The 12054-nt window shown below is 53.0% G+C and overlaps 1 protein-coding gene across 4 annotated transcripts in view; it reads right to left on the minus strand.

Moving 5' to 3' along the window:
* Positions 1 to 12054, minus strand: part of SH3BP4 (SH3 domain binding protein 4) — a 92008-nt gene that overhangs the window by 20787 nt on the left and 59167 nt on the right. The gene's annotated exons all lie outside the window — the stretch shown is intronic.

Genomic DNA, 12054 nt, shown 5'->3' on the forward strand with positions numbered 1-12054 from the left:
GAGGCCGTGTCACTTTTCCTGGCCCGAGGGAGCAGAGCAGGGCTCACTCCCCGGATTCTATGCCCACTTTATGCCCGTCTCATCTATTCTGTCGCTGCACACAGCCCCGGCAGTGTTCCCTATCCTGCTGTTTGCACTCCCTCTTCCTGGGGCACAATGAGGCTTGTGAGATCTGCTTGAGCACCTGGCCGGCCCATTCATTAGTCAAAGAGGAGGACAAAACAGGATCTGTCCACACCGCGAGTTCCAGGGTTCAGGGAAGGGGAACTAAATCTCCTTCTGCCCAGAAAGTGGCTGGTCCCATCGTAGGAACAGCCACCGCTGGGCAAGCAGCACTTGGCATCGCTGCAGTGGGTTTGAGGGGACGGCTCCCTAAATCCTCCCTGGACCCCAGACCAGATACCTGGTCACCGGGCTGTCACGGCTCTGCCCCGACCAGGCAGCCTGTGGCCGCGTGTGGAGCTGTTTACTGAGACGAGAGAACGTGAAAATACTTCGGATCCAAAAGATGAAGACTCGTTTCCTGGCGGGAATCAACGCAGAGGATAAAATGGGATTCGTGGGTGGGCGGGCGGGGAGGAGAGCTTTATGATGGTTTTGAGCCCGCAGCCTGTGTGTGACGGCTGGGCTGTCACATTAATGACAATTCCTACCTGAGATTCTGGGTCTGACCGGGCCTCTTGGGAGGCGGCAGCCGGACACAGGGGAAGGAGCTGGGAGGCGGCACAGGGGAAGGAGCTGTGGGTTACGGCCAGGGGATGCGGGTTACGGCCAGGGGATGCGGTTAGCTGCGGGATCTGACGGCCCCCGCCCAGGCCAGGCTGCTCCCGGGACTGGGACTGAGAGGCACGCCCAGAGAGGGGACCACCCTTCCTGCTGCACGTCCTCCAGGCCCCCCACCCCACAGGCTCCTGCTCAGGACACGGGAACCCCAGCAGCGGGGCGTGTCAGGACAAAGGACGCCAGGGCTCTCCCAGGGCAGCGCATCCTGACCACGCTTCGAGAGATGGAGAGAACGAGGCCCTGGTCCTGGCCCCCACCGCCCTTGGGAGAGTTACCGAGTCCCACTCAACATGGGGGTGCGGAGCACCTAGTGGAGGGTTTTAGAAGAAGCCCAGACGGGCACAGTCTCGAGGCCTTACTGCACAGCCCTGCTCCCGAGGACCCCAAGGCCTGCTGTAGCAGCGAGGCTCCGCAGAACCGGGCCAGCTGCCCGGAGGAGGTGAGGTGCGCCTGGGTTCTAAGCGGGGTGGGCGGGGGGCATAGCCAGGCAGCGCAGGGCACGCAGGCCTGGAGGACACGGCGGGCTGAGCACAGCAGAAGCTGGAGCGCAGGGGCCAGATTGTGACGGCCAAGGGTCTGGCCTCGGCCCTGGACGCTCCGGGAAGCCCCAGGAGGCTTCTGATGACATAAATGGAAGCAGCAATGCCGTTCTGTCTTTGAAAACTACTGACACAGTTTAGGAGAAGCTGCTGAGAGAGCTGGTGGAGGGGAGAGACACAGGTGGACATGCCAACAGACAGGGGCCATCCAGACGAGCCCCAGCCCGCCTCAAAGCCCCGCACAGACGGCCACGTCCTCAACAGAGGAGCTGGCTGAAGTCCGGATGGGGTGGATTTGACCCAGGGCTGGGAGAGTGATAGCCGAGAACTCAGCTGAGGCCCCTACAGGACACCGGGACAGCTTGCCAAGGGCGGCCAAGGAAAACGGAAATTAACATTTAAGAGCGATCAGATTCCTGCCGCCCCTGCCAACAAGGCAGGAGGGCTGGGGGCGAGGCGGGGGAGGGCCGCGGAAAGCAGGGCCTCAGGGCTGGGCAGGGAGAACAGAGCACAGACCACCACTGGGACTCTGCGAGACAGATCCTTGTTTCTGTTTTGTCACTGATGGGGGACACAGTGATTACCCTGAGCCGCTGTGTGCTAGCAGCTACATAAAGAGATGTGCAGTCCTTTTAAAACACAGATACACGCACTGAGCTTGCCATTCAAGGAAGGTGGAAGCCACTAACTGCACGGCCCTGACAACGTCGCCACTTACCAGCCGGCGACTGAAGTCTGAGTCTGATTCCCGGACCACCAGGAGCCTCGTTCACAGGAGCTTCAATGCGCCCATTCACTCTCTCTTCCTCGGGACCAGGACCCTTTTGTCCCGTGATGCTCAATGCCCCGTGGGCTGCCCAGAATGGCAACTTTTCCCAGGGGCAGGGGGAGACCGTCCTTGGAGCCAGTCCTGACATCCACCAATACATTTGCAGAGAGTGCAGACACCAACCTTCGCCTCGGGCATGTTATTTTATAGCAGAGAAAGACAGGCAGGCAGCCTGGCTGGGCCACGCCTGGGGGCTCGCCCCTCCTGGCACCTCCGCGAGCTGACACCCTCAGGGTGAGGGCTCAGGGCTGAGGCTCTCTGTCTCCACCTCCTCCAGACCCCAACGGAGGCGCAGCTACAAGATGCTGTCAGCTTCCCGCCGTGCTTCACAGAGCTCACCACACCTTTGCGGCTGCCTGTGGCAGTCAGATCCCTGAATACTCCCTCCCTGGTGCAATCCATATGTGACCTTAATTTTCTCAAAGGTCCCTCCTGCAGCTCAAAACCCTCCAGGTGTGACTTGCTTTTAAAGGTGGACATCCCGCCCTGGCACTCAGAGCCCTCCACTGCTAGGCTCACCTGGGCACCCAGGTTTATCACTTACCTCCACCCCCATGTGAACCAGGGACACACTTCTCAAGCATGTGTGTTTCACCTTCCGGAGCTCGCTGCCCTCACCTGTGGCACCAGGAAAAGCGCCTTCTCTCTCCCCACCCTCTTTCTGCTCCGCCCTCCTCCCCGCAGCCCTGCAAGCTCCAGGTTGACTCAATGTGCTGACCTCAGCTCTGTAGCCAGTATCCTGGAGCCTCAAATTCAAGTGGCCCAAGTTCAAGGCCACGCCACTTGAATTATCCCTGCTTCATTAGAAAATAATGAGGGAAACTGAGTTATTTGTAGTGAGGTGGATGGACCCAGAGTCTGTCATACAGAGTGAAGTAAGTCAGAAAGAGAAAAACGAGTATCATGTGCTAACACATACATATAGAATCTAAAAAAAAAATGGTTCTGAAGAACCTAGGGGCAGGACAGGAATAAAGACGCAGACGTAGAGAATGGACTTGAGGACGCGGGGAGGGGGAAGGGGAAGCTGGGATGAAGTGAGAGAGTGGCATGGACATATACACACTACCAAATGTAAAACAGATAGCTAGTGGGAAGCAGCCCCATAGCACAGGGAGATCAGCTCGGTGCTTTGTGACCACCTGGAGGGGTGGGATAGGGAGGGTGGGAGGGAGGGAGACCCAAGAGGGAGGAGATATGGGGACATATGTATATGCATAGCTGACTCGCTTTGTTATACAGCAGCAACTAACACACCATTGTAAAGCAATTATACTCCAATAAAGATGTTAAAAAAAGAAAAGAAAAGAGCGTGGGGGTAGATGACCTGATGCTCTAACATGGGGGTAGACGACCTGATGCTCTAACATGGGGGTAGACGACCTGATGCTCTAACATGGGGGTAGACGACCTGATGCTCTGATCTGCTCTACGATGAGCTCACAAAGGTTCACTAACACTGCATTTTACTGCATGGTATACTACTAGTATATATTACTATACGCTATGCTGTTTTTTCTATTTTTTAACCATGTCTCTATTTTCTTATTTAATTTTTATTATTATTACTTTCATTATTAATTATTTTTACCATTTTCTTATTTATGTACATATTTCAAAATGTTCACAACAAAACATTTTTTTAAATTAGGGAAGTAATACTAGGAAAACTTCATCACCTGCCTTTCCACGAGGGACGTGTCAGGAATGAAGGTGTGTGTGTGTCTGTCTTCTTTTGACTGGGAAAATCTCTAAGGAGCCCTAAATCCAAATGCCCAGGCGGTCTGAGCCCCCTCACAGCACAAGTGGACGTGGTTGGGTTCCCACTTACCGACAAGTGACCCCTGAACGCCAGATTCAATCACCGAGGGCTCCCCTTTAGGACTGATGGACATCCAGCACCTCCCAGGTCCAAACCCAACTTGGGGTTTGCCCCAAACCTCCTCCCCAACTTCACCATCTCAGCCCACAGGTGAAGGGCTCACTCAGCCAGCCCCAAAGCCCATGTCCCTCCCCAGCGGCCCCTCCCTTACCCCCTCTCTGTGGAGGGTGTGCACGCCACTCCACGCCACCACGGGCAGCTCCAGCTGAGCTCCCCTCAGCACCTCCACGCCACTGTCACCTCTCAACTCATCAATCAGCTCCCTTCCACCAGGTCTAACGTGTCCAGCTCTGCCTTCCCACAGTCCACCCCTCAATTAGCAAGTCAGGACTTTAAAAAAAGCCAGTCGGGACTCTGTTCAAAACCCTCCAAAGCTCCTTAGTCTTCGTGCTTACAGTGCCCTCGAGGCCAGCATCCTGGGTCCTGCTGGCTCTTTGCTCCCGTTTCTTGAAGTTCTCTCCCTCCCACTGCAGGGCCTTTGCACATGCTGTTCCTGCGTCCTGGGAGGCCCCTGCCTATTATTCCCCAGACTGGATCCCTCACTGTGTTCAAGCGTCTGCAACAGCAACATCCCTCAGCCCACCCTCTTCCCCTACTTTCCTTTTTAACACTAGATATATCCTGTGCTCTTCGCTTTCTAGCCTGATTTCTCCAAGAGAACATAAGCTCCCCGAGGCCACGGGACTCAGCCTGTTTCCTCGCTCCCTGGGTTGTGACAGGCCTGTACAGAGCAGGCTCTCAAACGTGAATGAGCAAATGAACTCCATTTAAATACAGCTTTGGAGCTATCTGGTAGGTATCCCTGGGATAATCTCCTTGAAAGAGCCCAAATCCCCCCAAAAGTGTCAAATGTCCCCCCAGATGGCTGATGTGACTTAACTATACTCAGCAGGCTAAATTTAGGAATCTTACCCTCTTTTGGAAATCCAAGTTATACATTTCTGAAACACTGGCGGGTTAGCTGCGTGGGCACCTGGGATGTACCTGGGCAGCTTGGCCTACAAGTCTGGCCACCCTCCACTAGGGTCTGGACTTCACCCACGGGCCCCAGGAGCCACCACCTCTCCGGGACAGCCCGCAGCTGCATGCACTCTCGGCCAGGGCGGCCGGCACTGGACCTCAGGGCAGCTCAGAAGGGTAGGCTGTGGAAGCCCCTGCATCCCCCATCCCCGAAACCACGCCTCGACTTGGGAAGCCTCCACTCCCCCCCTCACCTCCACGTGGTAGGAGCCGGGTCTAAGAAGTCAGGACGCTAAAGCTTACTAATGTCTGAGTCACAACTAATGAGGTTTTCTTATCTTTAGTATAAAGGCCAATTCACTTAGAGAGAAAAGAGCCTGCTGCCAGCTCCTCCCTGGTAACTACGGGGCTGGCCTCTGAACAGACAACACCGTTGTGCAAGGACAGACTTACTTACAGATTCCGGTGGCAAACTCGTGACCCCGCACACAGCCCCTCAGCTACCCCTGTGGATCTGCCACTCCCCAGATCCTAGAATCCCAGAATACTCTTGTGGGGGCCTGTATGCCAACGTTCTGCCCGAGGAGCAATTAAAAAACAAACCAACCAAGAAAAATAACGGGACACGAGCATCTGCAGGATGGAGAACACCCTGGTCAGGACCCCAGCGTGTGCACAGCCAAGCGCCAGGTCCTCCGGGTGGCCCAGACCCAGGAAGGTGCAGAAGGAAGGCGCTGGGCCTGGACCCCTCCCGCAGGAGGGCATCGCGCATCGAGACTGCCTTTGGCTACTCCCTGGAGAATTCTGTTCTTGCCTTGTTTAAGATGACTCATTCTCCACATTTGACTTTAATTTCTGGAGTAGGAGTTTCATGTTGATTTCATCAGCTTTCCTCCGGGTTAAAAAGAAAGCATGAGTTTCTACCCGCTCCGGGGGATGTCAGTCACCAGGCTCTGTGGACAGGCACTCCATCCCATCTGTCCCCACCTCACTCTCTCCCCAAGAAAGAACATGTTCCCAAGGATGAAAGTAATCCAGAGATACCCTCCCTCCCAAGCTGATCTGCTTCCTGTGAGCAACTGCCCGAAACCCAACGCCCTGGGCTCCCAACGGGCCGCCACGGAGAAGCCGACATGCCCGGTCAGGCTGCAGGGATGGACCAGGGACATCTGGTTTCACACCCCCCCACGTTGAGGAAGAGCCCGCGAGGAAGGTGAGCTGGTGGTGACCCAGCGGGGTGACAGTGAGCCTATCTGCGCGCCTGTGGACATCTAGGACATCCTTTTCCCTCCAAAGCAAACTGCCCTGGAGGGAGGCCCATCCCACAGACTCCAAACAGCACCCCAGCTCCCCCCGCCTCCTGATCTTTGACCCGACCGGTCTGGGCAACGGCCCAAGTGGAAAGGCAAAACGTGACTGGTGTCCCCTTTCCAGGCTCTCCTCTCTTGGCAGGGAAGGCACAGGCTCTGGTTTCGAGAGCACGGTCCTACACAGCGAAATTCGAACCTTCCCATTGCGGTGGCGGGACACTTCCTCCCACCTACAGGAGCCTGATCTCCAGAACCCTTCTGTATCCACCTGGAGCAGAGCCGAAAGCACTGCCCGGTGGCCTGGAGGAGGGCTGCCTCCTTTGGGGGGAAAGCGCATGGCCCCATCGGAGAGAGGGGACCACAGGGAATCAGCTGGCCATTCCAGTGTTTGGGATGTATTTCACTTTGGTTCAACAGTGACCTCAATTGATAAGCAGCAGCTATTGGAGGCCCCCAGCCGGCCATCTGGGCAGAGTGATGAGGTTCGCGGGCTGAATCGTGTGTCCTGGTCCCCGGGCACCTCCCGAGCAGGGGACCACATTGCCTGGGTGAGCAGCCCACGAGAGCTGCACCTACTTCTAGGAACAGGCTCTTGTGTGCAGGCGCTGGGCTGGCAACATGCACATGTTCAAGGCCTTCTCTGTCCACGCAAAGCCGGTGACTCAAGCTCAACACCCCCTCAGGCTCTACGGGGTGCGTGGGAGGGGACCCCGCAGTTGTGGGTGCCCGCTTCTCACTTGCTGCTTTTATGGTGTAAAGTGTGATCGTTGGAGAGAGCTGGCCCAATAACTCCGGGTGTTTTCACCAGCCAGTGACAAAGTAAGAAAATCAGTCTGGACAATCACGGGTTGTGGGTAAGGGTCAGGGAGGGGAAGGGGTGGCCAAGCCCCTCTCCACCGCCTCTGCGGGGCCTGAGCCTCTTACGCCCTGGCTTCTTGTCTCCAGCCTACTTGATGCCCAGCGGCGAGACTGTGCTTCAGGGTGGGCTGGACCAACCCCATCATTTTCTTGGGTAAAAACAACAATCTCAGACTTCCCTGGTGGCACAGTGGTTAAGAATCCGCCTGCCAATTCAGGGGACACAGTTCGATCCCTGGTCTGGGAAGCTCTCACATGCCGCGGAGCAAATAAGCCTGCGAGCCACAACTACTGAGCCCACGTGCCACAAGTACTGAAGCTCACACGCCTAGAGCCCGCGCTCCGCAACAAGAGAAGCCACTGCAATGAGAAGCCCGTGCACCGCAACGAAGAGTGGCCCCTGCTCACCGCAACTAGAGAAAGCCCGCGCACAGCAACGAAGACCCAAAGCAGCCAAAAATAAAATAAAATAAAAAATAAATAAATTAAAAAAACAAAACAACAACAATCTCAGCTTCTTCAGAGGCTCCTACAGTCTGCAGACGTCAATCCAAACCTGGCTTGTCTTTCCAGACCCTCCTTGCACTAACTCACCCTCCATGTCCGCGTCACATTCTCATTTGGATGCCCTGAGCTCGCCAAGCACAGCGACTGTTTCTTTCATTCTGCTCCAAACACCCCCACCATCCCCCGACCTTAAGCCTCCGTCTCTCTCCGCACCCCACTGACTTGAAGACCCAACAGTACCCCCAGTTTCTGCTACGTTAGAACCTACCCATTTGAGAGAGACCCCCGTCAAACAGTGCCTTTGCAGACGGAATCCTACCTCTTCTCTGAGCTCTCTGGGGACTCATCCGTCATCTTCTCTGGACACTTAACTGCTTGCAATCTGGGCATCACAGTTGTGATTCTGCACGTGATTTCTTAGTTCCCTGACAACTACCCTCGTTTCCTCGAAAGCCAACTGGATACCTGGCTCCTCTGTCATCCTCCAGCAGCAAGCACGGTGCCTGGCCCAAGCTGGTGTGTGGTGTCATCTGTTAAAGGACAAATGCTCCACCCAAACATTGATTCAGCATCACCGTGCAGCAGGGACCACCAAAGACACGAGTGGATGGAGACCTGGTCTTCTCCCTCAACTGCTGATCATTTAGTTGGGATGACAATGTGTATGAAACTGACCCCAGGAGGAGGGGGAGGGGTGATGCCTCCACCACACCTTCCGGGCCTGCTCGGGACCTTCTGGGCCTGCACGGACCTTCTGGGCCTGCATGGGGCTGGAAGCCCAGACACCTTGGTTTGCCCAACACACCGTGTGTGCTATGTGGATGCCTTCCACCCACATGTCCTCCTGTCCCATCACCCTGCTGCTGACAAACAATGGCAAGGAGTTCAAAGATGACCCGACACGTGCATGTCAAGTGCTCCCCAAGCATGGGGTTTAGGAGGTCTGGTGGGGTGGGGTCAGCCTCCCCGAGTCACATGGGAAGAGCTGCAGCAGACAGGCTGGGAAGTAAAATCTTGTGATCAGCCCGGACTAGAAAAACTTCCCCACTCTGGTCCCCAGCCAGCGACTAGAAAGAAAAAGCACGATTATCTCTGCAGATGTTACAAAAGACATGAGAAGAGAGGCCCATTCACTTGATGGGCTGGTTGGGGGTAGACTCAGATTCCTGACCCCCGTTTGATGAGTTCAACAAAACTGCAAAACACAAGCACTGGAAGGACTTGTGGTTTCCAAACATTAACCATTGATCTACTGTCTTCCTTAAAAAAAAAATCAAATTACTGGGCTTCCCTGGTGGTCCAGTGGTTAAGACTCTGTGCTCCCAATTCAGGGGGCCCAGGTTCGATCCCTGGTCAGGGAACTAGATCCCGCATGCCAGAACTAAGACCCGGAGCAGCTAGCTAGCTAGCTAAATAGATAGATAGATAGATAGATAGATAAATAGATAAATAAATAAATGTTTTAAAAAATCAAATTATTTAATATTTCTCTTTAAATCAACCTACTTTAACAATGTAAGTTTATTCAAGAAAGTTATTTTAAAGGCAGCTTTCTGTATCTTTAAAAAGGAAGCTTCTATCCTTTAAAAAGACAGGTCTTCCTTAGATATACTGATAAATCTTTTCTAGTATATATTAACTTAAAACATTTTTTTAAAGTTCATCTTAGCTACCATTCTGGGAAACACAAAGTAGCTGGTGCCACTCATTTTACAGGTGAGGAAACTGAGGGTTTTTATTGAAAGAGGTTTCCCCCGGGGTTCATTTCTGAGACTCAGATGAAAATGCCGGGTTCAGACAAGCTAGCTTGCCTGGGGAGGCAGCTCCTAAGGCTTCATGATGCCCCCAAATCTATTGATGGTTCTCATTAGTGATACATGTGCCACATCTGAGCTCAAGTTCAAGTTTAAGTGAAGACGGGGGAGGAGGCAAGAGTTGCAGAGACCAAAGTGGTAGGGGGGTGGGGGGCAGGTGATGAGCTGGGTGAGAACACTCCCCAGGCAGAGACCAGAGCCACGCCCACCAGACGGTACCACTGGAAACAACCAGCAAATACAGTGAGAGCCTGTCGATGGGCCCCCAGAGCTGGGAGAGAGACGGCTACGTGCCGCCCAGCTCCTGAGGACCGAGGCGAGGTCAGTGCTCAGCTGACTGGTTCACTGCTGCCTCTCAGCCACACCCTCCCCTGGATGGAAGAACTGTTCCAGTTTTATCCACCCATTTATCGAGGATCTGGCATCTAGCCCAGCAAGCAACCAAAGAAACTCATGGAATGAACGAATTTCTTGACAGAAGTTCTATGGTGTCCATGAACTACGAACTGAGATATCCAGGGTAATAAACCAATCACTGATCTATATACTTCATCAATATTTATTAAGGGAAGTAGAGAGGACAGGATTCTTATTGTCTCCCATCCCAATACCCCTCAAACGATCTGTCCTTGGGAAATCAAAGACGTAGGTGAAGTGACTTACGTACAGCACTGTTTACAGTGATCCAGGAGGGGTTCTACCTCCAGGACGGGTTACGCAGTTGTTAAAATTTGTTTTCTAATACTCAACAGAATGGAAAACGCACACGACAGAACGCTGAGGAAAATGAAATCCACAAACTTCACAATAAAACTCACTCCACTTTGTTCTTAGAAATGTATATTTACTAGAAGAAAGAAGAGTAATGTTCACACCACATGCTGACAGCAACCACGTCCAGGTATGGCAGTCGTACGGCTCATTTTGTTCTTTATTTTTCCTAAGTCTTCTACTTTTTGTAATTAAAAGAAAAAAACACACATTTTATAAAATCAACTTCCAGTCTCCTTCCCAAACACCATGTGTCCAGCAGGTTCTTTCCAGCCTTGAAAGGCCATTTTCTGAGCATGTATAACAGTATGCCATCTGTGGGGTTAATTCCGAACACTTTCCAACACTTGACTGAGCGCCTAGAAGGATGTATTAATCCCAGTGGATCTAAATCCAGCCTTCCCAATTCCAGCTCCATGACTTGGGGAAAGTCATTTTCCCAATAACTGAAAAAAATGCACTCCTATTCCTCCTGGCCTCATGATTCTACTAACTAGGAAACAGAGGATACCTGACTGTGATATTGTGATTTATAGTATATAATATATATAGTAAATAAATAAATAAATATATATATATATATTATATATATGTCTGTGTTCTATTTCTGGCACAGAGCTCCCAAAACCCTGGGGGATTACCCCAGGTAACCTAAGGATGGGGGCTTTCAGTCCTGCCCTCTGGCTTCTGCGGAGGGGAGAGAGGCTGCACAGTTCCATAAATTACAGGTGGCCAATGATTTAATCAATCGTGTCTGTATAATGAGCCCCCCTAAAAGCCCAAGGCTGGAGTTCTGAACGCTCTGGGCTGGTGAACACACGGAGATTTGGGGAGGGGTTGCTAGGAGAGGGCGTGGAAGCTCCCCACTCTTTCTCGATGCCTTGCCTTCCGTGTCTCTCCCATCTGGCTGTTCCAGAGTTATATCCTGTTATACTAAACCTGTAATCTAATTAGTAAAATGTTTGACTTCTGTGAGCTGCTCTGGCAAATTAATCAAACCCAAGGAGGGAGGGTCACGGCAAGCTCCAATCTATAGCCAGTTGGTCAGAAGCACAGGTGACAACCTGGACTTGTCATGGGCGTCTGAAGCGGGGAGGTGGGGGGCAGTCTTGTGGGACTGAGCCCTCAACCTGTGGGACCAGACTTCATCTCCAGGTAGAGAGTGTCCGAATTGAGCTGACCGGCTGGACAGCCAGTGTCTGAGAACTGGCAGTCGTTTTTGGCAGGAGAAAGCCCTTTGCAGGAAAGAGCTCTCTGCAGGAGGCCCCTCCGTCCTGTCACTAACCTTAAACCAGGTGCCCCCATGCACTACTCACCTCTGGCCCTAGCACACCTTTCAAATCTTTTGATCACGAAATACTCTGCCTAACCTGTTGGTTCCTTCCGTAGATGGAAGAAGTAGAAATGAAGAATAAGTAATTAACGGAAGACGAGATCTCTTCCCTAGCTCCCCCTTCAGTAATTTCGCCAACAAACTGTGAACAAAATAGTATCTAAAGATAGACCACGAGGAGCTGACAAGCCTGTACACAAGCCTGCATGCAAGCCTGCACACAGTGGGGGATGGCCACAGCGCTGACCCCCCTACCTCAGTGATTAACGGAGATGACTTCCCTGTTTCCCTTCAAAAGCTTTCATGGCTAAGCAGAATCTCTGGAGGTGGTTTTGGGGGGACGCTGAGTCCACCATCCCCCCAGACTGCCAGCACTCCGATTAAGGGCATCTTTGCTTTCTACCAACACTTGTGAGCACTGATTTCGTATGCGGCGAGCAGCGGGACCTGATTCAAGAACAGAATCAT

This window comes from Pseudorca crassidens, chromosome 6, assembly GCF_039906515.1.
Source record: "Pseudorca crassidens isolate mPseCra1 chromosome 6, mPseCra1.hap1, whole genome shotgun sequence".
Taxonomy (NCBI): Eukaryota; Metazoa; Chordata; class Mammalia; order Artiodactyla; family Delphinidae; genus Pseudorca; species Pseudorca crassidens.